This window comes from Panthera pardus, unplaced genomic scaffold (genome assembly GCF_024362965.1).
Source record: "Panthera pardus isolate Hobbes unplaced genomic scaffold, ASM2436296v1 HiC_scaffold_12, whole genome shotgun sequence".
Classification (NCBI taxonomy): Eukaryota; Metazoa; Chordata; class Mammalia; order Carnivora; family Felidae; genus Panthera; species Panthera pardus.
Window position 1 is genome coordinate 103,611,421 of NW_026526677.1, and position 25,648 is coordinate 103,637,068.

A 25,648-nucleotide genomic window follows, 5' to 3' on the forward strand; every position below is an offset into this window, starting at 1 on the left:
CTGTGGTGGAATCTGCAAGGGCACTCCTATTCACTGAGCCTCACTCAGTTCCTCCTAGAGCGATGTAGGTGGGGTGGGGGGGTTAGATGAGTGCTCAGGTCCTTCTGCGATCATGTGGGTCATTGGAGGAATACAGACTTAATCTTTGTGTGCCCAGAGTGGCTTGGCTCCAGCAGCAATGGACTCTATGCTATGCACAGTTCTGTACCCATGCTGTTCCTCCTGTGGCGTGCTGTGTGGCCTTCTCCCTGGCTGGACCGGGTATTGCTTCTTCAGTGCCAGTCCCCATGAAGTCTCCCTTGTTTGTGCTCCACGCACCTGGTTAAGCCACCGGTGCTGTAGTGCTATGCTATGTTACAGGTGTTTCCTAGAGGTCTCCACTGCCCTGGCAGGACGTGACAACAGGGGCCAGGTTTGATTACTCTTGGAGACTCTGGAATCTGACACAGAGCCTGGCAAACGGAGGACAGTCAAACACTTAATTGCCGAAGACTCCACCTCTGTTTGTATTCAAGGGCAAGCGGAACCCGGAGGCCCCCTTTTGAATTTCCTCTTCAGGTCAACTCCAAGCAGGCTTTCCCCTGAAAGGGTCAAGCAACAGAACTGACTACAGGGCTTCCAAGACCAGAGGTCTGTAAACGGAACCTGGACGGCTTCTCCTTACGCGACTCCCTGGATGGGCTGTGCCTCCTCCAACCTTTATCCTCTGACTTCTCAGAGGGAAATAAGCAGACACTGAAGATGCCTGGTCACCGGCGGCCCTGAATATACAGGGTATCATTCACTTTGGGGGTATGGGGAGACCGCGATGGGCAGTCGATCGCTCAGTTCCCGCCTCAGCAACCACCTGCACCAAAGCCAGGGCTGACTGCAACCTCTGCCGGCTCGCTGCTCACAGCAGGCTGGGTCGCACTGAGTCCGCACACCGGCGCGCAGAGTGGCGGGGCGGGGCCTGGCCCAGGGGCGGGGCCCAGGGGCGCCCCGTGGGCCAGGGCGGCCCCGCCCCCCGCCTCCCTCCCGCGCTCCGGTGCTCCCGCGCCGTGAAGCTGTCCAGTCTCAGTGCCGGAACCGGCCGCCTCCCGCGCGCACCGCGCCGCCTCCGCGCCTTGTCCCTGTGCTGCACGCCCGCCCGCGCCCGGCCCCGCCCCGCCCCGCCGCGGCCGGTCCACTGCTCCCCGCGGGCCGGAGCCGGCCAAGCGGCTGCCCGCCGGGGCTCTGAACGGCGCGGCGGGGCCGGGAGCCAGGGACCCGCCGAGGAGAGCGGCGGCCCGGACGGCTGCCGGAGGGGCGGCCGCGCTTGGATGCGGCGGGAGCCGGAAGCCTCGAGCAGCCGGCGCCGTCTCTGCCCCCGGGCGCCCTATGGCTTGAAGGTAAGCGCGCGCACGCTGGAGCGACGGGCGGCCGGGGGCCGAGGCGGGTCGCAGGGAGAGGACGGGGGAGCTCGGAGGGCGGCGCGACTGGGACTAGAAGTTTGTCAGGCCACTCTGGCGCCGTCTGCCTGGGACCGACCCGACTGCGGGCAGGCTCTCCACCGACTCTCCATCAGGCTGCTAGCCCAGGGGGGACAAGAACACAGCGGCTGTCATCCCCTCTGACTCCCTCTTGGCATCCCTTGCACGGCCCGGGCGGGAATCCTCGCTCTGGTCATTAGCGGGCGGTGCGGGGGCAGCCTCCCGCGGAGCGCGGTGAGCCACCCTTGTCGAGCCGGAGCTTCGCAGGGCGGCCGGCTCCCGACGATCTCGGGACGGCACTTTCTGCCCCGCACCCAAGTCCGGGACCCCAGGGCGCGCGGCCAGAGTTTCTGACCTCCAGGGAGAGAGAAGGGTTATTCTTGGCAAGTCTGGATTTGCGCGACCTGAGACTTTTCAGTTTCTAAGGACAAAAGCCAAGGCCGGTTCTGCCCCTCCCCTCCCGCCACCGGTTGTGCCGCTGTCCTTGGTTCTGAATTTACGTTCTTCGCCATCTCTCCGTTTGAGATCCAGTCAAGGAGGGAGGCTGAGCTTTCAGAATCATTCCGACCTGGGAATGGGGGTGACGGTTGGGGCAGTAGTGGAGAGTGACTGTTCGACTCTGGAATGGACCAAGAGCCTCGACAGAGCTGTGTGCGGAGACAAGAGGCAGCTCTAAGAGCCAGACAGAGCAGGTCCCCAACGCTGTCTGCGCGGGCAGCCTGTGAGTGGTTCCTCTTGAAGAGCAGAGGTAAGAGGGTGCGTGTGCGTCTACACAACAGGCTTCGCCATGGATGCAAGTCACAGCACCGCAGCTCCGTAGGGACAGGCCCTTGCTCTCAGCCACAGGGAAGCTGTTTGGGCGAGTGAAGTTTCCCCACCTGGCACCCCACTACTTTATGTGCTGGGGGCTCCCGAAGTTGGTGAGGTACAAGGCACTTTGTGGATCTCTCTCCAGTTCTTTCTGCAGATCCAATCATTTCTGGATTTTGACCAGGATGTAAACCTTTCAGATTAATCCTCACTCTTTCCCAGGAACTAGGTGATCAGTGATTCTTACCCTTCCCCCCCGCCCCCCACCATGCAAATATTCTGCTTATCCCTGATTCATCCTGCAGCATTAGGACCACTTGAAAAAGAAATCATTCTTTTCATGTTTCTCTCTGTTGGTGCTGTGTTTGATGAGGGTGGGCAGAGAGAGAGAGGCCTTGGTGAATGTGACCAATTGCAAGAGAACTAGTGGGCTGGTTTTCTGGGTCCCAGCCCCCTGCCTTGGACTTCTTTGCTTAGTGTTCAAGATTCCTGGCATATCTGAGGGGGGTGAGTGGAAAGGATGCCACCTCTGAAATCAGACATCGGGTAGGGAAGATATCTGAGAGGGTTACACATAGATCAGAGCCATGATAACCCCAGCCTTGGTCTCTTGGAGAACACTTTGAGTTCCTTCTACCTTCTTTGCACACCCTGGGGATGAAGGGTGCTTGGAAAATGGGAGATTCTGATTTGTTGTAGAGGTCTGGGGCAGCATTTCTCCAATGGTTGTTCTTTTTTAATGAAGTCCCTGCCTCTGAATCACCTGAAAACCTAGTTAAAAATGGATTTTTTTTGTTCTTCTCTGAAGGGCTGCTGAATGAGAATCTCAAGCTGAGACCCAAGAATGTATATTTTAACAATATTTCTGGGTGATTCATATGTACGCAGGTTAATAAATCATCTCTCGTAAAAGTTCATACTTCTTTGGCTAGAGGGAGCATGATTAGGTCTTTAATTGACCTCTCTGCCTTCTTCAGTTTATCATGTTAAATTCTTCATGGGTGACACTGCTGATGGAGGGTCCATCCCCCAGATTCAATCCTTTTGCTGAAATAAAGGATGCAGCCCAATCTCCTCTCTGCCAAATCCTCCGGGTTTTTCTTTCTAAAACAGATTTTTGGCCTCTAAAAATCACTGATATGGCTTTAGGTTGACCTGTGTAAATAGTAACTGCCCCCTTCTAAGGGCCGACTCATTATGTTGTTCTTACTCTCCCCTTCTGAGGGAATTATTGTCTTTCATTATGCATGTGCTGTGGTCTGCTAACCCAACTGCTCCTGAAATGCCAAGGAGTGATTAGTTCAGCTTAGTAGCACGTCATGTTCCCCAAGGCTGGTAGCCACTCGTGCCCTGCTGGCAGTGACATATTGGCTCTATTGATTTGGTTCTTGTGCTCTATAAGCTAGCAGGCTTGTAGGGGTGAATAAGGCCAGTAGAGATGCTTGTGGGCTAGTCCGTTTTCTACCTTCACCTGAAAGGTTGGATTATTTCTGGCTAGAACATGCAATGATGTAGGGGAATTTGAACTTGAGAGAAACCCTCTGTTCCTCCTCCTACCAGGGGAAACAAAGGGAGCTCATAATCTCATAAAAAAATTTTTTTTGGCCTCATATTCACCTGGGATTGATGAAGCTAGACTGGTCTGAGGTCCCTGTTCCGTGGGTAAACATGTGTAAGGGGAAAGTCATGTGGACTTGGTCTGGAAAGAGCTGTTTTCGTCTTCCCTGCAAGTGAAAGTCAGATATTGGTGTCGAGGAAGTAGCATGGCTGTGAAAATAACACAGTTTGTGTGGGGTGGGGTGGGGGTTAAGGATAATGAGACTTCCTTGAGCCAATGCTGCCCCTTCTACTGACTCATATTTTCTGACCTTCCAAATCCCATTTCTCCCTTCCTGTGAATCTCCAGCAGTGAAGGTGTTTTAGCCACTGGTAAAGGAGGGGAGAATCAACACTGAGGTTTTATAATGTCAGAATCCCAAGCCATATCTCCCAGAGTCGGGTTGTCACAGTAACCTGAGATTTGAGGTCTTGAAAATATCTTAGCATGGCTGCCTACTCAGTCCGATTTCTGCGAGGACATAGTTACCAGAACTTTAAACACTTAGGTTATTTGGGCTCCTCAGAGGTCATCCTGGCTGCTCTTGACCCCTAAACAGGGTAGCTTTTCTCTTAGTCCAGAAGTATGGTGGGCTGTCTCCAGTTACCAAAGTGCTCCCAGAAGGAGTGGCATAAGCTTTCTAGTTCCAAGCCACCAGGACCGGGCTTGGTAACCAAAGCTTCTCCATTCTGCTAGGAGCCTTGCTTAGCAGGAGAGCATCCTGCATCTAGGAGATGCTTGGAAGCCACAGGCAGCAGGAGATGGCACAATGTGGTTCAGATCCTCGGTAGGTACCCTTCCGTGTACATAGCTTCTCTCTCAGCTGAACCCCAGCACCTCATTCCCTCTCACCCCCAGTAGGGACTCTCATGACCCTGAGAGGACTCCAAGATTTGGCTCTAGGGTTCTGTACAAGCTCCAGAATCTCCAGGTCTCCAGGATACTACATGGAACCACCAAATGTTTGCAGTTTGCTGATTTGCCAGCTCTGGGTGATATTATCTGCAGCCTTTTAAATTACTCTAATAGTGCTAGAATCCAACATGAATACATCCCTGCCTCTCAACTGTCCCTACCACCATTGTCATTGAAGATTTCTTTCTTATTTTTTTTTAAACAATAGAATCATATTATTTAAATGCATAGGTGTGGAAAATAGCTTGATTATAGTGTCAGTGCATGTGGGTGGAGGAGTAAAACTACGAGATTCACCACTTGGTTTGTTCCCATTTGGGTCCAAAGAAAGGAGCACAACTTGCCCTTCTGGACTGTACATTTCCCCTCTTCTTGTCCTTTTCACCTCAATCTGATAAATGGGTTAAACCAACACCCTTGACAGCTGGGATGCCCCCTGGGAGGGTGCAGCCTCCTCTCTGCCTAGGAGACATGGGAATGTTTCTCTGCAGAGGAGCAGAGGCTCTTGCTGGCTCCGGCTCCAGTGTACAGGGAGGAGCCAGAGATGACGCACTGGGACCTGGGGACTCCCCCCTCCCCTGGGTGGAAGAGGCCATGGTGCTGCAATGTCCCAAATTCAGAGGCCTGGAGGCTGCAGGGGCATCTGAGAGAGTGTGGAGAGGTGTACAGGGATGGGAACCGAGAAGAAGTAAACTCTTCGGGGACCCCCAGAAAAGGCTGATGTTAAATACGTATGTATTAGACATCAGCTTAGTGTGGTTTGCCCAATTTGTTGTAATCTCATGGCACTGCAGGGGTTTTCATGTTTTCCAGGAGGAGACAGGGGAATTCTTTGCTGTCTACAGTGATGGGTAGGGGAAGGGGGGAGGACCCCTGGCTTTCCCTGGAGCACTCTGAGTGATGTCAGCCTACTCCCAGACAGAGAATGATAAGTGAATCCAGGCAGACTCAGCCCCCAGGGGTCCATCAATAGGCCCATAGCCAGCCTGGGCAGACGGGCCTTCCAGGGCGCTGTAGGTCGGCACAGCACAGCAGCCACAGCCCCAAGGACACGCCCCTGCAGATGTCTGGGAGCCAAAATGAGTCCTGGGGCCCATCCATTTGTCACCAGCCTCCTTCAAAACGTGCCTGCCCTTCTCATTTCCACCCCTGCCTTGTTGTCATTGTTTGGATTCTAAGTGGCTCAGCAGGGGAAAGGCATTAGAAATGAAATTATTTTTGTTACACGCTGTATAATTGCCTTCTCTCCTTCCTGTTACCCCAGGCAGCAGCATCACTAGCAATTCCCCGGGAACCCTTGGTCTGGGAAAGTGGCTTACTCACAAGCGTCCTTAAAAGGGCTGCTTTTGACCAGTGGTCCTGCTCACCAATCCCTCCGTTGCTGGCCCAATCAGCCTAATGGCTAACGCTTATTGTGCACTTGCTGTGTGCAGGGTACTGTGCTGAGCATTTGACATGTGTTTTTTATTTCTTCTCTTCATCTTGCAACAACTCTGGCCACTGTTATGATCCCCCTTTTTACGGAGGAAGAAGTGTGGGCTTAGAGAGATAAGTTGCTTGCACAAGATCACAGGGCTAATAATGTGCAGGGTGGAGATTCAAGGCCAGACTGTTTGATGCTAAAGTAATCGCCCTCTCTGACCTATGGTCATTGGCATACAGAATAAGGAAGGGAAAATAGGTCTAAGAAGGCACTTTCTTTGATAAACTGAAGTGACAGCAAGCTTTGCATTGGAGACCAGGAAAAGAGGAGGTTGCAGAGGGAGAAGAGTGGATAGAATAAGTTTTTGGGATTTTTAAAGTTGAGGACCGTCCAAGAAGTTGTTCTGTGCCTGGGTCTCGCTCCCTTGGGTCAGGTACACTGGGAATGAATCTCAGCAAGCAATGGGAGCAGAGGAGAGGGGGCAGGAGCAGAAAAAGGGAGAGACACCATAGCCTTCTCACTCAAGGGAGGGCAGGAGAAGGTGTGGACTCATGGAAGGCCTGGCTTCCCTGGAGAAGCTAGGCTGAAACTGGGATGCCATCATTGCTCATCTGTTTGAGGCGTATCAAACTGTTGCCAGAGGATACAACTCAGGCTGCTGCCTCCCTTTGGCCTTTGGTGTTGTTTTCTCACCATATGGGATGAAAACTTGTCACATCTCCAAGACTAAGCTTGAGTTTAGGGCGAGTGGGGAGGAGTGGGATGGCCTGGGGTCCTACACAGACGCGGGATTAACTCATGAGTGCTGTCATAAGGACTAACTGCTCGGTGCTCTTCTGCTGGACAGAGGATGAAGAGGCCTGGGTGTTCCTGGGCAGGGCAGTTAGTCTGCACATTGGTTTCTTCCCGGACAAAACAAAGGAACTTTTACATGCTGCCTGCTACCTTGGAATTCCTAAGATTCAACAGCACTCCAGGCTCTACTGAAGTGACCAGATAATGGGGATCACCTCCCAATAAGCTAGAAGACTTCTAGCCTGTGTAGGTGAACCTCACCATGAATTTTATGAATGCCACTTAGCAGCATTTGGTCCCTTACTTAAGCCCTTAAAACACAGCATGGTTAAGCCTGTGGGCTTAACCTGTGGGTTAAGCCTGTGAGCGAGATTGCCAGAATTTGGATTCCGACTGCAATACTTACTAGCTGTGTTACCTTAGGCAAGTTGGCTGACTGCTGTCAGCTGGGGTTCTCATCTGTACGTGGGGATGTTCATGCTGAGATGGTTGCGTTGCTGTGATTACTTATGGCAGTAGATATAAGACATTGGGAAGAGTCCCTGGCAAAAGTAAGCACAGCGCTCCATAAACGTTAATTGTAATAAGTGTTATTGTAATTATTAAGGAACTGGAAGGGGAGAGTGGCACCTGGGTGGCTCAGTTGATGCAGCCTCCAACTTCAGTTCAGGTCATGATCTTGTAGTTCGTGGGTTCAAACCCCACGTCAGGCTCTGTGCTGACAGCTCAGAGCCTGGACCCTGCTTCAGATTCTGTGTCTCCCTCTCTCTTTGCCCTTTCCCACTCATGCCCCCCACCCTCTCAAAAATAAAATAAACATTAAAAAAAGTTTTTTAAATAAGAAAATTTAAAATTAAAAAAAGGAACTGGGGGGGGGGCATTTTCAGCTGCTTTCCTTTTGCACTCAGTGAGCACCTGGTTTTACATCTCTGAAATTAAGCATATTTCTAAAGCTTTCACAAAATTCAAGCCTATGTTTCTTTCTTACACTCTCCACTTACCTGCCCCACAGTCACTGGCTCTCCCCTGCCAGAAGTTTTTACTCATCTTGAGCAAGAGGAGCTGCACTCACTGGTCCCTATGTTATGCTGCGCTCACCACGAGTGCAGCTGTCACCTGTCCTCAGACAACACTGTTACAATACCACTGACCATATTGCCTGTGCTGTACCCTTTGTCCCCACAACTTATTTGTTCCATTACTGGAAGCCTGTGCCTCCCACTCCCCTTCACCCATTCTGCCCATCCCTCCACCCACCTCCCCTCTGGCACCCATCAGTTTATACTTGGTTGGAGCCTTCTTGATTGGTACTGTGACATTGGATGGTGCACTCTGGAAAAGGCCACTTATTATAGAAAATCAAAAATAAGGAGAAAATACTGGTGCACAAGAACACGGAGACTTTTCTTTCTTCTACCCTTGGTTGAGAAGCCCAAAGAACCTCACATTAAGATCCTCAAAGCTACCACAAATACGTGGTGTCCATCTTTTGGGGGTCATTAATGGCAGAGGCAAATGTCACCCACGTTTTGGATGAAGGATGGTCTTGCCTGAGAAAGGGATGTAACTCAATAGCTTCTGGCCCTAGGACTCCCTGATCCTGAAAGTTACTCCCTTTCTTTGGCTCTTTTCCTTTTCTGTGAATCCTTCACAGGAGAGGAGTCTTTCCTAATTGATGCATCTATTTCTGGCCAATTAAAAAGGCTTACTATTTAGGGCAGGTAGAGGATTTCAAGGACATCATGGGTGTTCCATTCCCTGGCCATCTTCCTCAGGTCATGGAGTCATTCCTTCTTGGACTCTGAGCTTCCTCAGCTCTTATGTTCATTTATGGCAGGAACAATATGAGAATTGTATTGACAAGCAGGAACTAGCATCTGGGGTCCCAAGCAGAGGATGTCAGGTCCCCTAAAGAAACAATGATATTTCCATACACGTCTTTCCTTGGGGAGTGTATATAACTGAAGGCCTGGATTGCTCTGGATGACTGATGGCACAAAGTCTGCCTTCTCGCCAGTCTTCTTTGGTGAGTTAGAGGGAGGGGGTAGGAAGTGATGAATGCTTTCCATAGATTTGTGTGGTCCTCCATACATTCTGGATCCTTCCTTAGTTACATTCCATCGTGGTCAACCTCCAAGATGGCCCTCAATACTCCCTGTTTTCTGGTATTCATGTTCTTATGTAATCTCCGTCTACATTAAATAGGGAAGACCTGTATACCAATAGGATAATGCCTAAATGGCAGATTGTGACTTCTGAGAATATGTCATAATAGGTATTATGACTTCTACCTTATTCTTTCTTGGATCACTCATCCTGGGGAAAACTATCTGCCATGTCATGAGGACACTCCAGTAGCCCTATGGAATGTTCTGCATGGCAAGGACCTGAGGCCTCCTACCAAGAGCCATGTGAATGAGCCATCTTGGAAGTAGATCTTTTCTGCCCAGATAAGCCTTCAAATAACTGTGGCCACTTCCAAGGTCTTAACTGCAACCTTCTGAGAGATCTGAGCTAGAACCACTGAATAGAGCTGCCTGAATTCCTGACCCACAGAAACTCATTCAGATAATCAGTTTTTGTTGTGTTAGGTTGCCAAGTTTGGAGATGATTTATTATATAATAGTAGAAAGCTAATAACACACAATGAAATTATTCTCTGTGAAGTTATTCACAATTTTCTTCCGCAGTGACACAGGAGTCCCTTCACTATCCACGTGTAAGATGAATTCTTGTATGGGAGTCAAACGGCCTCTAGTGACCTTCAAGGAGCACCTCTGGTTTTGTTCTGAGATTTCAAAGTCCTCGTGGTTCACACAATACAGTCATGGGCCTCTCAGCCCTCGTCTTACCAGACCAAGCTGTCGATTTCTGTTTTGTCTTCCTGTACTCACTCTTTCCTGAATGTCTTCTGCTGTGGCTGCCATTCCACATGGATTTCAACTTTTCATTCTGTCACTGAACCAAAATTACTGAGCACCTACCGTGTACTAGGCACTCATCTTGGTTGCAAATACATTAATGAAAAAAAAAATGAAAAAAGATCCCTGCACTCCTGGAACTTATATTCTAGTGTGAGGAGAAAAATGATACACACTAAATATAAAAAAATAAATGAGTGAGTGTGTTAGAAGGCAATAAGTACTTGAGGAAAGAAAAATAAATTGATTAGGGCTCTGGTATATGGCGTGTTAAGGGTCTGGAGGAGAGGGAAGTTTGCATGGCCAAATAAGGTGATCGGGATGGATGTCACGGTGAATGTGATACTTGAGGGAAGACTTAAAGAATGTGGGGGAGTGCATTTTGCAGACACCAGAGGGATGAGCATTCAAGGCAGGGATTCATACAGTCTGCATGCATTTTAAAGCCCTTTTAATAGTTGTCTTGTCCCCTATGGAGCAATGGTAATACTTTGGATTTGGAACTCCCTTTTAATTTTCAAAGCCCACGAGGCAATAGTAATATCTTGTATTTGTAAATCACTTTCTCACACCCTATCCCTACTGATCCTTACAACAAGCTACTGAAGTAGCTGTTACATCTCAATTTTGTAGATGTGGCCCCTGAGGCTCAGAGAGGCTAAGCAAAATGTACTCAGGTTCACAGAGTTAGGAAATACTGGAGTTACCGCCTTCGGAAAACTCTTGTGCTCTGTTCTTATGTTGCTGTCCGAATGCTTAATGCTAATTGTTCCATTGTGCATTTCTTTTTTTAATTTCTTTTTATTATTTATTTTTTGAGGGACAGAGAGAGACAAAGCATGAGCAGGGGAGGGGCAGAGAGAGAGGGAGACAAAATCCGAAGCAGGCTCCAGGCCCTGAGCTGTCAGCACAGAGCCCAACGCGGGGTTCGAACTCATGAACCGTGAAATGATGACCTGAGCTGAAGTCAGACGCTCAACTGACTGAGCCACCCAGGCGCCCCTTGATTGTGCATTTCTTGTCTTCCCCACTAGCCTGAGAGCTCCTTGAAGCAGGGTCTGCCTCCTGCTTCTCCAGAACCTGTTATAACCCAAAGGGATGCTGAGCCCTTGGTAGCCACTTACTTAAATCGTGGTATGAGTGAGAGGGTGAGAGATGGCCTACTTCCAGGGCCGCACTTACTGGGAGCCCAGCAAGAGTGTCTGGCAGTGTTAACGGGTCAGCAAGATGCTTCACACCTTCTCTCTTTCGTCCTCAACCTGCATTCTCTGTTTACCTTCAGCCATGAGTACTTTATGCTCTGGCTGGAAATTGTTCAGAGTTGTTGCGGGGCACGGAAGTAGGGGGTTATTGACTGGTCGGAACCTGCTTCAGTCAGACACACACACAGAGAAAAAGGTACTGGGCGAGCTGTCAAGGAAACATGACACATATGTTGGTCCAGGTCTGCCCAGAGACCTGAAGACAAGTGGAATGGAATAGTTGTTGAGCTCTGTCTTTGGAGCTCTGGACGGTTTGCTTTGATGCTGAGATTTCGAGTTTGGGGACAAGGTTGGTCCTTAGTTTAATTACCTGAGACCCTTCAAAAGCAGTAATGGTTTGAACATACATTTCCCCAATTCACATGTAAAACGTGAGATACCCACCGCCTGCCCGTCTAGCTATTCAGTATAATGAAGTGATTCAGAGGTTAAACTTCGAAACCAGAATGATACAGGCTCAGATCTGTGTTCTGCTGGTAACCAGCTCTGTGACCTCAATCAAGTTACTATAACCCCTTTGAGATTCAGGTTTTTCTTCCATGAAATAGGGATGACTATGGCACTTCATAGGGTTTGTGGGAAGTAAATAAATCACGCATATAAAGTGCTTAGCCTGGTACCTGACACGTGGTAAGCTCTCAATAAACATTCACTTCATTCTCATTATAATAAGTAGGAGGCATTGAAGTGTCCACAGGATCCTTTCCAGTCCGTGCTCCAAATTTCATCTTCTGTCTTCTGGAAGGAAGAAGGACATCATTGCAAGAAATCAGACAAGCTGGGACCTGACTCCTGGAATGTTATTTTTGGAAGAACCCTCAGTATCATGTAACAAGGGAGAATGGCACAGAGCCCCAGGGCCCCTTCGGTCACACTCTGTGGTCACGGACTTCAAGTTAGAGCATGCAGTAGTCAAGGAACCCAAAGAAACTATGGCTGAAGAGCTGGAGTTTGAGCTGAGGACAGTACAGGGTGATGCCAGAGGCATTGCAGAGACCAGACTGTGAACTCTGAAGCCTTGTGAAGACTCTGTCCTGAGGGGATGAAGAAGCCATTGTGAAAGGTTGCCTTTAAGCTGGAGAATAACACAATTGATTCATTTACATTAAAAAAAAATCAGAGGTTGCATCCCGCCCCCTCCCCCTGCCGCTGATGCTACAGAAGCAAGATTGAAAGAAGGGTAACTGGGGTGCCTGGGTGGCTCAGTCAGCTCAGGTTATGACCTCACAGTTTGTGAGTTTGAGTCCTGCATCAAGCCCTGCTTGGGATTCTCTGTTTCTCTGCCCCTCCCCCACTTGTGCTCATGCGTGTGCACTCCCGCCCTCCCTCCCTCTTTCTCTCTCTCTCTCTCTCTCTCTCTCAAAATAAATAAACTAAAAAAGAAGAAACAAAGAAAGAAATGAAGAAACAAAGAAAGAAAGGTAGCTAGCAGAGTTTTTGGCTGTCCAGGACAGCAATGCTGAAAGCCAAGGTGGGGCAGTGGAGACAAAGACAGGAGTGGTTTGCAAAGTTATTTAAATTTTAACGGAGCTTGGTGATTAACGGGCTATGGAGGATGAGGGGAAGGGAGTAGCCAAGGATGATTTAAAGACAATGAAGCAAGGCAGTTAAGGATATTGGTAAAATGTCTGAATATTGGGACAGAAATCTGAGCCAGGTGGAAAAGGAAGTGCAGACTGGAGGTGGATATGGGGGGGGGGAGGGGCAGGAGGGATTAGAATCAGCGAATTGGTGGTGTTGATGAGGTCAGAGAACTGGCATAGTTGGAGGAATTGAGTGCACGAGCTGGGTCGCAGAGGGAGATAACTCAGTTTCTGATTAGCAAGAGGAACAGAGCAGTCCTGGGTGAGGAGAAAGACCAGGATGCAATCAGGGGAACCGGTGATTGAAGTGGTGAGTGTACTTGGGGATGCGGGCATCACGGAGCTGAGAGGCCAAGGTGCCAGAAGCTGATTCTACCCAGGTTAATGTCAGGACTGGGGCTGGAGTGCAGGATGGGGAGCTAGGTGCCAGAGTCTTCGTGAAGTAGGGAAGTGGCCAGAATTCCATCCATCCATGGATGGCCCTGACAGAGACAGGTGGAGGGGTTATAGGTGGGTGGCATGTACCTTAAAGGAGCAGGGTCTTCACAGCAGGGCAGAGTGGGGCTAAGGAGACAGGGAGGGGCCATGCTCTCCGTGGAGGCTGACACAGAACCACCTTTCCCATATCATCACACTGGTATTCTCTTCTGTTACCTCACTAGCTCTGAACTCACTAGATGACATTCCTCTCCTCATCTTCAGAGAATGGAAGAGAAAGAGGAGAAGAAAGGAGAACAGAGGGTGGCGAGTAGGTGTTAAGCTGTGGATAAGAGATGAAAAAGGTGGCCGTTAGGAGGAAGAGAAAAGAAAATGGATCTGTTGACATCTGTTCCTCTGTGCTCACTATACCCTATCCAGCCTTTGAGTATGTTTTCTCTGTCTGAATGCTCCAGCCCTTGACCTTAAACGCTAACTGCTAGTCAATCTTTAAAACTGAGCGCAGGCATCACTTCTTCCAGGGAGCCTTCCATGGTTTCCCCCCTCTAGAGTGTCCCATCAGCCTGAGCTAGGGACCCCTCTATATTTCCATAGCAGGAAGTGTAAGGTTTATTACACCATATTGTAATGTTTATAATTGTCTGTTTACTGATCTGTTTCCCCGTTAGATGGTAAATTCCTTGAAGGGGGCAGCGCAGTCCTTACCTCTCCAGGCTTAGGTACCAGCCCATTGAACATAGTGGGACTGTGATCAGGGGAATCTCCTGCCCCTCCACCTACACACAGTAATAAGGCAGGAGACACACTATCTTCTGCTCATCCTTGAAATCCCCTGTATTATTAACTCAGGCTAGACAGTTTCTCCAGCAATTGACATGGACTGGAGAGATCCCAGCATGCCAAGGCTGCCAAGAACATTGGGAGAGATCCCAGCATGCCAAGAACATTAGGGGCCCAGACTAACTCTTGGTGTGTGGAGGAGAAAACTGTGCCCAGAGAGGTAAGCAGTGCAATCAGAGTCTGATGGTTGCTTAGCAGCAGACCAGACCAGACCCCGGGTCTGCCAATGACCCAGCCAATTGCCTGCCATAGCAAGCCAGTGCCCTGCGCCGTGCCCAATAGCCAGAGATGATGTCTTCTGCTTTTCGTCCCTTGTCCTTTCCTCTCATTTCTGGGTCCCAAATGGCTGATTTGGTGGCCCTTAGTACTCAGCTCTACTCCATTGCCTGAGAAAAACAGATAAATGAATTGTAAAGCGGGACTGAGTTGGTACTTATATATTTTGAGGGGCTCACAGCTTTGAGGGATGGGGCTGCAGATCCATTAATGTTCCCGTTTCTCATGGAGAAGCAGATTGTAGGCAGGTGGGTTCTCAGTGTATCAAATGACATGCAAAAGCTTTTTGAATGCTATGTTATTGTCATTAAAAATAACAGAATAGGGTGGACGGATGGCTCCTTTGTCATCAGAGAGATCTTAGACTGGGCAGCAAGGAGGGGCTGGAGAAGGGGTAGTGTCCGTGCTCCACACTGAGCAGGTGCTTGGCAGGTGGTAAGCCGTCAGGAAATACAGGTTGCATGTGTGGATGCACGCATGCATGAACGAACGAATACTGCCCTCTTGCAGAGCAAGCTGTGATTTGCTCACATCACATCCCGCAGGAACTGGAGGAAAACCAGGCGGACAGCCTAGAGAAGCCAAATGTCCACAGCTTTTCTTTCTAAGCACTTTTGCTTGGCTCCCAAATGTGATAAGAAACGCGTGTGGTGGACGATGGCTGTAAGCCTGTGCAGGTTCCCTGAGCCCCAGGGCATGGAGAAGGTCTCCAGAGGGTGGTGGAAGGTGGGGAGAGAGCTCACAGCCTTGTGCCTTAAACATCATGGAGCCCAGGGGGGCCTGAAGAATGCATTCATTTCCTCAGTAACAAAGTACCACAAACTGGGTGTCCCAAACAACAGAGATTTATTCTTTTGTAGTCCTGGAGACTGGAAGTCCCAGATCAAGATGCCGTCAGGGCCATGCTCCCTGTGAAGGCTCTTGGCTCTTCCTGGCCTCTTCCAGCTTCTAGTATTCCTGGTGTTTTGGCTTGTGGAAGCAGAATTCCAATCCCTTCCTCTTGTCTTCACATCATCCTTGTCTCCCCATGTCTCTCTGTGTCCTTGCCTCTTCTTGTAAGGACACAAGCTTTTGGATTTAGGGCCCCCCTATTCTGATATAATTCCATCGAGATCCTTAATTAGTTACTTTTGCGAAGACCCTGTTTCCAAATTAGGTCAGATTCTGGAGCGCTGGGTGGATGTGGATTTGGGGGGGACACTGTCCAGCTTGCTATGGGGAGCCTCCTGACCCGTGGGTCCATGGAGACATTCTTTGCCTCTTCTAGGCCAAGACCATTTCCCTTCCAGTCACCTGCTGTTGGAACAGCTGCCTAACTGAAGCCTCATCTCCTGAGTTAGAAGGCAAGTAAGGACAAGAAAGAAAGCAATTAGTATGACTGGGATTTCAGGATTAACTGGGATTCGCTGGCCTCCTGGCACCATGGGTAGTAAGGGGGAAGCTAAGGGGAGTTTGGAGGAAGAGAAGGGAGGAAGGGGGCCACTTCAGGGTTCTAGAAAGGGGACGCCTGCAGCCTTGGGCTCAGGCCACAGAAGGAGGTGGCTGGGTGCGAATACAAGGTGCCTCGTATAGGGGCACCTGGGTGGCTCAGTCAGTTAAGCATGTGACTCTTAATTTCAGCTCAGGTCATGATCCCAGGGTTGTGAGATTGAACCCCATGTTGGGGCTGCGCTGGGCATGAAGCCTGCTTAAGATTCTTTCTCTCTCTCTCTCTGTCCCTCTGTCCCTCTCTCTTGTTTGTGTCCTCTCTCTCTAAAAAAAGAAAAAATAAATAATAAAATGAATAAAATAAAATAATATAAAAACAACAAAGTGCCATGTATGGTCGTAAGGAGCTCAGGGATTTGGAGTTGTTCACTCAACATTCGTCCCTCGAGCATTTATTAAATGCCTCCTATGTGGTAATGCTCTCATTTCACAAGTGAGAATACAGAGACTCCAGGAGGCCAAGTACTTTCTGATTCAAGGTTTCTTCGGGGCAGAGCAGGACCGAAATCCAAGTCTTCTCTCGCTCAGTGTACCTCCCACAAAATGGTGTTCTTTAGTCATTACATTCCCGTCCGCTATGGGGGTCCCATGTGAGTAGGAATAAAGTCAGCATCCTGTGTCTGGCCAGGACATCACCATGCACAGGGTGTGTCCCCAGAAGCTTCCTGATGGGTGGAGACGAAGCCCCTGAGTCCAGCTCTGCTGGGGGTGGAGGGAGGGAGGGAGCTCCCTGCAGAGAAGGAGAAGAGCTGGGGTCTCACAGAGCCTAGTGGAGACCTGCTCTGCATTACAAGCCAGAGCATCCCAGGGAACCCCATCACTGGATTTGCCCAGCTGGCCAGTCCTTAAGGACATGGAGATGATAATGGTGCTAGGGAACTTTCTGGGCCCTTCGTAAAGATTAAGGTCTGCAAATATGGAACCTGAAGCCTTGCAGATTCACCTTCTTGTGGTGAACTCACCTTCCTTCCATAGAAGCCAGTGTGACAATGTCAGGAACTGCTTTACCATCTTCCAGTGGGACTGAGACACCTGAGCCTGCCCTTCTGGGCTTTCCAGTGTGGGTGTTGGTCTGTAATGATCTGATCCCCACTAGTCGCTCAGCAATTATGTAAGCCCTGAGAGAAGCCCCTGCACTGTGACAGGTTGGGGTGGGGGTCAGGGAAGGAAGTACAGAGGATTTCCAAGGATCTGCTCTCAGCCTAGCTTTGGAACTCAATGTAGGGTTTGGCTTGGGGCCTGCTCCAGCTCCTTGGGCGCCTCGCATGCCAGTGCCTCCCAGCTTGTCTGGCTTTTGTCCGCCCTCCAGGGCATGTCTGTCTTTATGGTGATGTCATAGCCCCAGGAGTCCATGGTCCTGGTGGGGGAGAGGGGACAAGGGGAAGGACAGGAACACACATGCCTCTTCTGAGAAGCAGAGCTCTGAAAGGCCGGGGAGAGTGCCCCCACCAAAGGCTGGCAGTGAGGAGGGGCCAGGGATGCAGGTCCCTAGACATTCTTTCATTTGGAGAAGGAGCCAGGAGCTCTGGCCTTGGAATATCTGTCTTCAGGGGGCTACTGGAGGCTGGCAGCTTGGGGGTCTCCTTAGGTGGAAACCACAGACAGCCCAGCTCGGGGCAGAGCCCAGGTACTCCATGGCCTGGAGAATCCCACCCAGATGGATGTCCCCTCAGTGCTCTCCTTCCTGTTTCATTAGACAGCAGACAGAGGACCTCTCTCCTCCCACTCAGGTGGTGGGAGATCTGACTCAGCCTTGGGGGGTAGGGTGGGGGGGGAGGCACCAGTGCCAGCTGGGTGTGGCAGGGTTCTCAGCAAATAGCACCAGCTGCTTCAGATGAGCCAGAATAATGGTTTGTCTTTGCACGCTCACAGTTGAGAGGATCTCTCTCCTCCGTTGGGATAGTCTATCACAACAATCCTGAATGAAGATGGTTAGTTTGAGCTGCCGGTGAGCAGAGTCTTTGAGTGTCTGTCCACCAGATACAGAGACCCAGGAAGACCAAGTAGAAGGGTCACAAAAAAGCCAAGAAATAAAAGGCTGAGCCAGAATCCCATGTACTTTTGCCAGACCATGGCAACTGCTCCTTGGGCTTCTTGGAGATTTGGCTACCTGACAATTTTCTGGGCTTTTTTTTTTTCTTCCCCTTAGCAAACTAGACCCACATAGGCCTTTAGAGGGGCCGAGAGAGTCAGGAGTCCTAAGTTCTAGTCTCAGTACCATCACTCTGTGAAGGAAAAACATTATTTTGCCATTTGTTACAACAGTAAAGAAGACTTCGTTCAGGACTGTTGTGATAGACTATCCCAGTGGGGAAGAGAGATCTGTCTCATCTCTGAGGGTGCAAAGACAGCTGGGGGTTTATAACCCATGAGCAGGATGAGGGGTCAGTGGATGGAAAATTACAAGAGGAGACATCAAGGATGGGGGGTTCTTGTTAAATCTACTTAATGGGATTCTTGCTGAGGGCAAACCACAGGATTAGGTGTCAAGGGCGGGTGATTCTTTATGTCTCCGCAGAATTCCTCCTCAAACTGGGCAAGGCAGGTCCAAGACAGGCCCCAGGACGAGGTCTTATTGAAAGAAGGACTCACAGGAGCCTGACTACAGTTTGGTCAAGCCTAATGGGAGGCCTAGGGATAAGTGACTTCTCTCGCCCTCTGGCTCCTATCTCTAGAATACGGGGTTGGGTTAGGGGCACCTGGGTGGCTCAGTTGATTAAGCATCTGACTCTAGATCTCGGCCTCAGGTCATGATCTCGTGGTTCTTGAGTTCGAGCCCTGCATCGGGTTCTGAGCTGACAGGGCAGAGCCTGCTTGGGATCCTCTGTCTCCCTGTCTCTCTACGCCTCCCCCATGCTCTCTCTGTCTCCCTCTCTCAAAATAAATAAATAAACTTAAAAAAATATATGGGGTTGGGTTGGATGAAACCCCTTCTAGTGTGGACAGACCGTGATTACCAACTGCCTGTCTAATCTAACTCCTTCACTCAGAACTTCTTTTGACAGTCACACGGGTTGCTTTCAAACACTTTACAATGAGATGTATTCTTGCAGTAATCCATTTACTCAAGTGAATAATACCTACCATTTAAAAATACTGGCAACACCTAGGGCCTCACATGTATCATCTTTAATGCTTGTGACAGCCATAAAAGGTAAGAATTATTTATTATTCGCATTTTACAGATGAGAAAACTGAGGATCAGAGAGGTTAGGTAAATGCACGCAGGGCCACACAGGTGGTAAGAATGGAAGCTGATATTTGAGCCCAGATGTGTCTGGTAAAACTACCCCCTCGCTGCCTCTGATCCTCGTGAAACTCTCCTCCAGGCAGGGTTTACCGTCTTCCCCTTCATCACAGGTGTTAGGAGACAAAGTTCAACTGAGTATATTTTAAAGATCTTATCGGCTTCATTCAGTGATTCATGAATGGGGCAGCGTCCCATCCAGCAGAGGAAAGGGGCTGGCTTTAAGGAGCTGTACAAAAATGAAAGACTTCTATAGGCGGAGGGGGCTAGACAAGGACGTTCTACTAGCAAAGAGCAGATCGGTTTTGGCAAGGTCACTTGTCTGTAGGGATGGCAAGGGTCTATCAGGCAGATACCTCGCTAGTGCTAATGAGGTGGTACCTGATTGAGTGCTTTCAGAGTCTATTTCTGGGAGAAGCCAAAACTGTAGTTGAGTCTAGATTTTATGACATGGGGCTTAGCATAAGTGACTCTTTTGGGACCTATTGTCTTTTAACACAGTGCATGCCACAGTGTGTGCTAATGACTTCCTCTTTTTCTCCTCCCACCCCACCCCATCCCTGTCCCCAGCATGAGAGGTCAATTAGGGCATCTTCCTGTCTGAGGTCTTTAAGTACACAGGAGACCCTGGACATCTGTGGAGTGAATTTACAAATGAAGGAATACGTATATGCCAAAAATTTGGCACTTGGGAAAATTAGAGATTCTATATATGGTCTACTGTGCTATGTACAATAATGGGCTTTCAGTTAATGCTAATTCAGATGCATGTGGACATACACACAGACACATACAGATCATCAGTGCTTGTTTGTGGTGGTGTAAAACACAACACAGGTTGTGATGGACCAGCACTTTTTTTTTTTTTTTGCAGATCATAACTTATACATGTCCTTTCAAATTAGTGCGTTAATTTGGCTGGCACTTTTGAAGGGAACAGTAAAGCTGCATGCCAGTGCAAGGGTGATCCCTGTGGCATCTCCATCAAAACCCATAAAGGGCCGTGTTTCCATATTAATGAACACCGAGAAGCAGTAAACACAACCTTTTCCTCGTTTTTTTTCCTGGTGATATTCGGAGGCCTACACCTGGCATTCTGTGTCACCCGCGTGGGCCTGAGATTACACTTGATCTTAGCCAAAAGGCCGAGAAGCGATGGGCCTGAGATTACAGACTCGGCAAGGAGATCAAGATGTGGAATAAGGGAATTGGTGAGGGAAGCATATATCAAAATCGAAAGCCTGGAAAATCATTTTATAATGTAAGAAATAACACTCTGCGTGTGTTTCACAGGGATTTGTGTGTTTATGTACAAAGATTGCTAAATACTCAGGTTCAACACCATTTAACTAGCTGAGCCTTGGCTTCAAGCAGTGTTTTTCTCATTGCAGGGCTGGGCTGTATCACCACCCAGCCAGGAGTCCCAAGGGGAGCTAAGAAAGTCTTGCTCTGTCCTTTTGATCCCTGTTAGGCGGTCCTGCCTTCCTCACTACCAGCCACCGCTGCCACTACTGGGCGTAGGAGGGCTCGCAGCTTGGGCGCCCCTCCCCAGCCAATGCTGGTCCTGGCCCGCACGCCCCAGTGAGCAGCGCCCAGAACAAGAGGCTGCTGTTGGGTTCAGCTTCCAGGGCTGGGCAGTAATTGGCTCTGGCTCTAATGAGCGGGACCAAGGTGACTAAGCCTATCAGCAGCTTGGAACTGCTACCTTCAGAGGGACCAGGAGCAGCCTCAAACCAGCAGCCTGGAAAGCTGCTGCAGGGCCAGCACATAATTCCCAAATTAGGTGTTTCCGAGGTTTGGCTTTTATAGTGCAGACTGAGCTCAGAGGGGGATCTGGCAGAGGCTGCAGAAAGCAGCAAAAATCCAAGACTTACAGGGTGATTTCATTCCTAGTCAACACCCCTAGCTTCCCTCTTCCCCCTTTTCATTAAGATGCAAATGGAGCTTTTGACTGGGGAAAGGCCCCCTGTTGTTGTGATCCCGGTTCTGCGGGTGGTGGTGAGGAGTTGGGGGGTGGGCAGAGCAGCCTTGAGGACCCGCTTACTGAGTCTGGAGAAGGGGCTGGAGGCCTTGGAGCCAGGGAAGACACAGCTGGTGGAGGCAGGTAGGCTCTACTGTGTGCACGGGGTGACTCGGTAGAAGCAGAAATGCCATCAGTCCTGTAGATTAATCCTCAAGCCTCCTGCCTAGAAATATACAGAAACTCCCAGTCCACTGAGACCAGGGTCATTGTTTTTACTGCCGAGAACTCCCCTTCTTTCTGTTGCCCGGTAGCTTTTGATGATCAAATGAATGCTGATCGAATAAAGCAACCCACTGTGGCCGGCACACGTCCTTCAATCACCCAGACCCATGGGGGGAAGACACACCATCTCCACTTCTCCGACGTGGTGGCCGAGCCTCACAGAGGTGGAGGGAGTGGGCCAAGCAAGTGGCACAGTCAGGACGCAGAAGCAGCTCTGTCTCTTCTTTCCACAGCCCCCTGTTGCTGCCTGCCTCTCCCACTCACATAGAAGCTTCTCAGGAGGGAGCGTGTCCTCCTTACATCACCCCGCAGGGCCTGGCAAAGTGCTGGGCACACAGTAGTTACAGGTGTGTATTTGTTCATTAAAATGAATGCATTCGGGGTAGCTGGGTGGCTCAGTCCGTCAAGCCTCTGACTTGGGCTCAGGTCATGATCTCAGGGTTCATGAGTTCGAGCCCCGTGTCGGGCACTGTGCTGACAGCTCAGAGCCTGGAGCCTGCTTCGGATTCTGTGTCTCCCTCTCTCTCTCTGCCCCTCCCCTGCTCACACTCTCTCTCTCCTTCAAAAATAAATAAACATTAAAAAATTTTTTTTTTTTAACTGGAAACGTCTCTGAAACATTCAACAAGTTAAACTGTACCTCAACCCAAAAAATATGTTGGGGTAGTCAGGTATTGGGGGGGAACAATCCTATATCAAATTCACTGTTTTAATAAAATCTCACCTGGGGCGCCTGGGTGGCTCAGTGGGTTAGGTGTTGGACTTAGGCTCAGGTCATGATCTTGAGGTTCATGAGTTCGAGCCCTGTGTTGGGCACTGTGCTGACAGCTCGGAGCCTGGAACCTGCTTCAGATTCTGTGTCTCCCTCTCTCTCTGCCCCTCCCCTGCTCACGTTCTCTCCCTCTCTCTCTCTCTCTCTCTCTCTCTCTCTCTCTCTCAAAAATAAACACTAAAAAAAATGAATGCATTCATTTTTAGAGTTCTTACAAAGCTAGTTACCTCCTGTCCTAATTAGCTATGGGTCTCAGTTTCCTCTTGAAAGAATCTTAGATGATGTTCACCTCCAGAGCTGGTTGGATCACATGAGGTCATCCTCTGAGCCAGTGGCTGCTATGGAGGTGGCAGCCTCTTAGGCGATCCTCGTGAAGGTCCATGGTGAGCCCTGTTGCTGTTTCATTCTTTTGTTGAGATGGGAAAGGTGAATTCCATTTGGAACTTCCATTAATTTCTTTTCCTTTTTTTTTTTTTTATCGTGGTAAGAAACAACATAAAAGTTAGCATCTTAACCATTTTTAAGTGTACAGTTCAGTAATGTGAAGTATATTCACACTGCTGTGTAACGCATTCCAGAACTTTCTCATTTTGCAACACTGAAGCTCCGTACTGATTACACACTGGTTCCCCATTTCCCCAGCGCCTGGCAAATTTCCGGTTCCACTTCCTGTTTCTATGAGTTTGACTACTTGTTATACCTCATGTAAGTGAATCATACAGTGCGTTTCTTTTTGTGCCTGGCTTATTTCACTTAAGGTTCATCCACGTTGTAGCATGGGTCAGAACTTCCTGCCTTTTTGAGGCTAATATTCCATTGTAATTATAGGTCATGTTTCAAAAATCCACTCATCTGCTGATGGACACCTCAGTTGCTTTCACCTCTTGGCTGTTGTGAATAATGTTGCTTATGAATATGAGCATGCAAATATCTCTGAGATCTGCATTTTATTTTTATATTTTTAGAGAGAGAGAGAGAGAGAGAGAGAGAGCAAGGGAGGAGAGGGGTAGGGGAAGAGAGAGAGAATCTCAAGCAGGCTCCATGCTCAGTGCAGAGTCCAGTGCGGGGCTCGATTCCACGGCCCTGGGATCATGACTTGAGTCGAAATCAAGAGTCAGATGCTCAGGTGACTGAGCCACCCAGGCGCCCCTCTGAGCTCTGCTTTTAATTCTTCTGGATATAGACCCAAAGTAGGACTGCTGGATCATATGCTAGTTCTATTTTTAATTTTTTGAGGAACCTCCATACTGTTTTCCCACAGTGGTCCCACCCGCCCAGTATTGGGGATGTGTCAGGTTCTCTGGTAATATTAATTCCCTTCCTCTCCTCACCCCACCAAAGGGACTCAAGGTGATCTGGGTAATAAGAATGTTTACTCAATTCTCCATGTTTATTGAATGAATATATATTGAAATTCTATTAGACACAAAACACTGACCTGGCAACAGAGTATAAGGGCATGGAAGAGGGGGGCGGATTCCATGGGAATCCAGGGAGGGGATTTTTTTTTTTAAGTTTATTTATTTATTTTGAGAGAGAGAGAGAGCATACTAGCAGGGGAGGGGCAGTGAGAGAGAGAGAGAGAGAGAGACAGAGAGAGAGACAGAGAGAGAAGAGACTCCCAAGCAGTCTCCACACTGTTAGCACAGAGCCCATCTAGGGCCTTGAACTAATGAACTGTGAGATCATGACCTGAGCCAAAATCAAGAGCCAGACACTTAACTGACTGAGGCATCCAGGTGCCCCAGGGAGGGGATTTTTTTAGAGAGTGTGACCTAGCCTTGCCTCTAGAGACTCCAGCTTGGTTGGGTGACCCTCTCGTGTGCTGTTAATTCTAACGTGTGACATTTTAATCACCTTTGTACCTGTCTCTCCCACTGCGCTGTGATCTCCGTGAAGATAATGACTGTGTCTTACTTATTTTGGTATCCATGTGGCCTAACACTTGGAAGGTATTCAGTAAATATTTGTTAAATGATTTCAGGAGCTTGAAATCTATCTGAGGAGGCAAAAGTAACACACCTAAAATATTCAGAAAATAATATAATAATAGTCCATCATAATTACAAAACTTCTCATTTGAGGAGAATCCTGTAGCTGAAGACATGTTCAGTTACAAGTTAGCATTTATTGCGTGCTTCTGTTGTGCCAGTTTCTGTTAATTTTTGCAACAACCCGGTAGGGTAGATGCTGTTATTAGCATCATCCCCATTTCAAATGGGAGTAGAATGAGAATGGGTGTTAAGTAGGTTTCCGAATATGTTCTATTGATGATATAGTATGTGCGAGCCAGGACACAAACCTGAGACTTGATCCTCACTGTCCATAATGTAGCAAAAGCAGTTATTATTCATATCTTATAGGTGAGAAAACTAGCTGAGAGAGAGGTGGGGGGGTTAGCTGATGCCCAAAGTCACATAGCTAACAGGATGCAGAGTCAGAATGAAGACCCAGGACTTCTAATTCCTAATATAGTAACTAGCATTATAAGGTATAGTGTGTGGTACTACACACAGCAAAGGCTCCTTCAGAAAAGGGCAGGTCCTGGGATGCCATGTAGTGGTGAGGGAACCTTCCAGAAGAAGTGTGGCTTGAGTTGATCCCTTGGGGAACCAGGATTGACCTGAATCAGCAGATGTCACACCCCCAATCTTGTCTTCCAACACACACACACACACACACACACACACACACAAACACACACACATACACACACACACCCCAGTGGCTCTGCCCCCTGCTCCCCCACACGGACAGCAAGGGATGGCTTTTGGACAAACTCACCTCACCTCATGGAGACCAGAGGAGAGTCACCTGGCATCAGCCCCTGTTTCTCCTATATATTTGTTAAGCTATTCACATAAAGGATCCACTGGCCCCTGGGCTGCCCAGAAGGCATCAGCGTTTCCTCTGGGCTCCCTCTCTGACTCCTAGAGGAGATGTCCTGCCTCCCATCACTTGGAAGGTGCTGATCTCCCATGTAGAGTCTGGAGTCAGCTGCCTCGCACACTGAGGTTAGCGGTGCAGCCACAAGCAGCCAAGCCCGGAGCCGTGAATCACCATTAGAGGAGGAAGCACCTAGACGCTCCTCTAGGCAGGCTGGCCGGGAGCCAAGTGTGCTGGGCCGGCGGGGAGCTGGATGAGGGGAGAAGCAATGAGACAGCAGAGTTCACTCAGCCTCTTGACCCTTTCCCCTGCTGCTGAATTTTCCTGGGAGGGTTTATTTTTTGAGTCATGTACACTGTTAAGGTAATAATTTTCAAAAGGTTAAAAACATCGTTCTCAAACCATGACATGTCAAAGATTTATTTAAGTCATTAGTGAGGGAACCGGTGGGATGACAAAACCAGGTTCAAAAGAGAAAGGCGAGAAATAGGTAGATTATCGGTGGAAGGAAGAAAGCAGCTAGAATGATTGCTAAACTAGATACAAAGCTTATTCATGTCTTACAGGGCAATGAAGTCGTAAAGTTTGGGACTATCTTCCTTACTGGATGGAAGTCATTGTGTATTCTCTTTTTTTTTTTTTTTTTTTTTTTAAACTTTTTATTTATTTATTTTTGGGACAGAGAGAGACAGAGCATGA

At 49.0% G+C, this 25,648-nt stretch overlaps 1 protein-coding gene across 2 annotated transcripts in view; it reads left to right on the top strand.

The window, feature by feature from the left end:
* The first annotated feature begins 1,239 nt into the window (after positions 1-1,239).
* Positions 1,240-25,648, top strand: part of DRD2 (dopamine receptor D2) — a 64,770-nt gene continuing 40,361 nt past the window's right edge. For both annotated transcript variants that reach the window (XM_019469125.2, XM_019469126.2), the window contains exon 1: positions 1,240-1,370. The gene's annotated coding sequence lies outside the window, so the exon portion shown is untranslated. The remainder of the gene's footprint in view (positions 1,371-25,648) is intronic.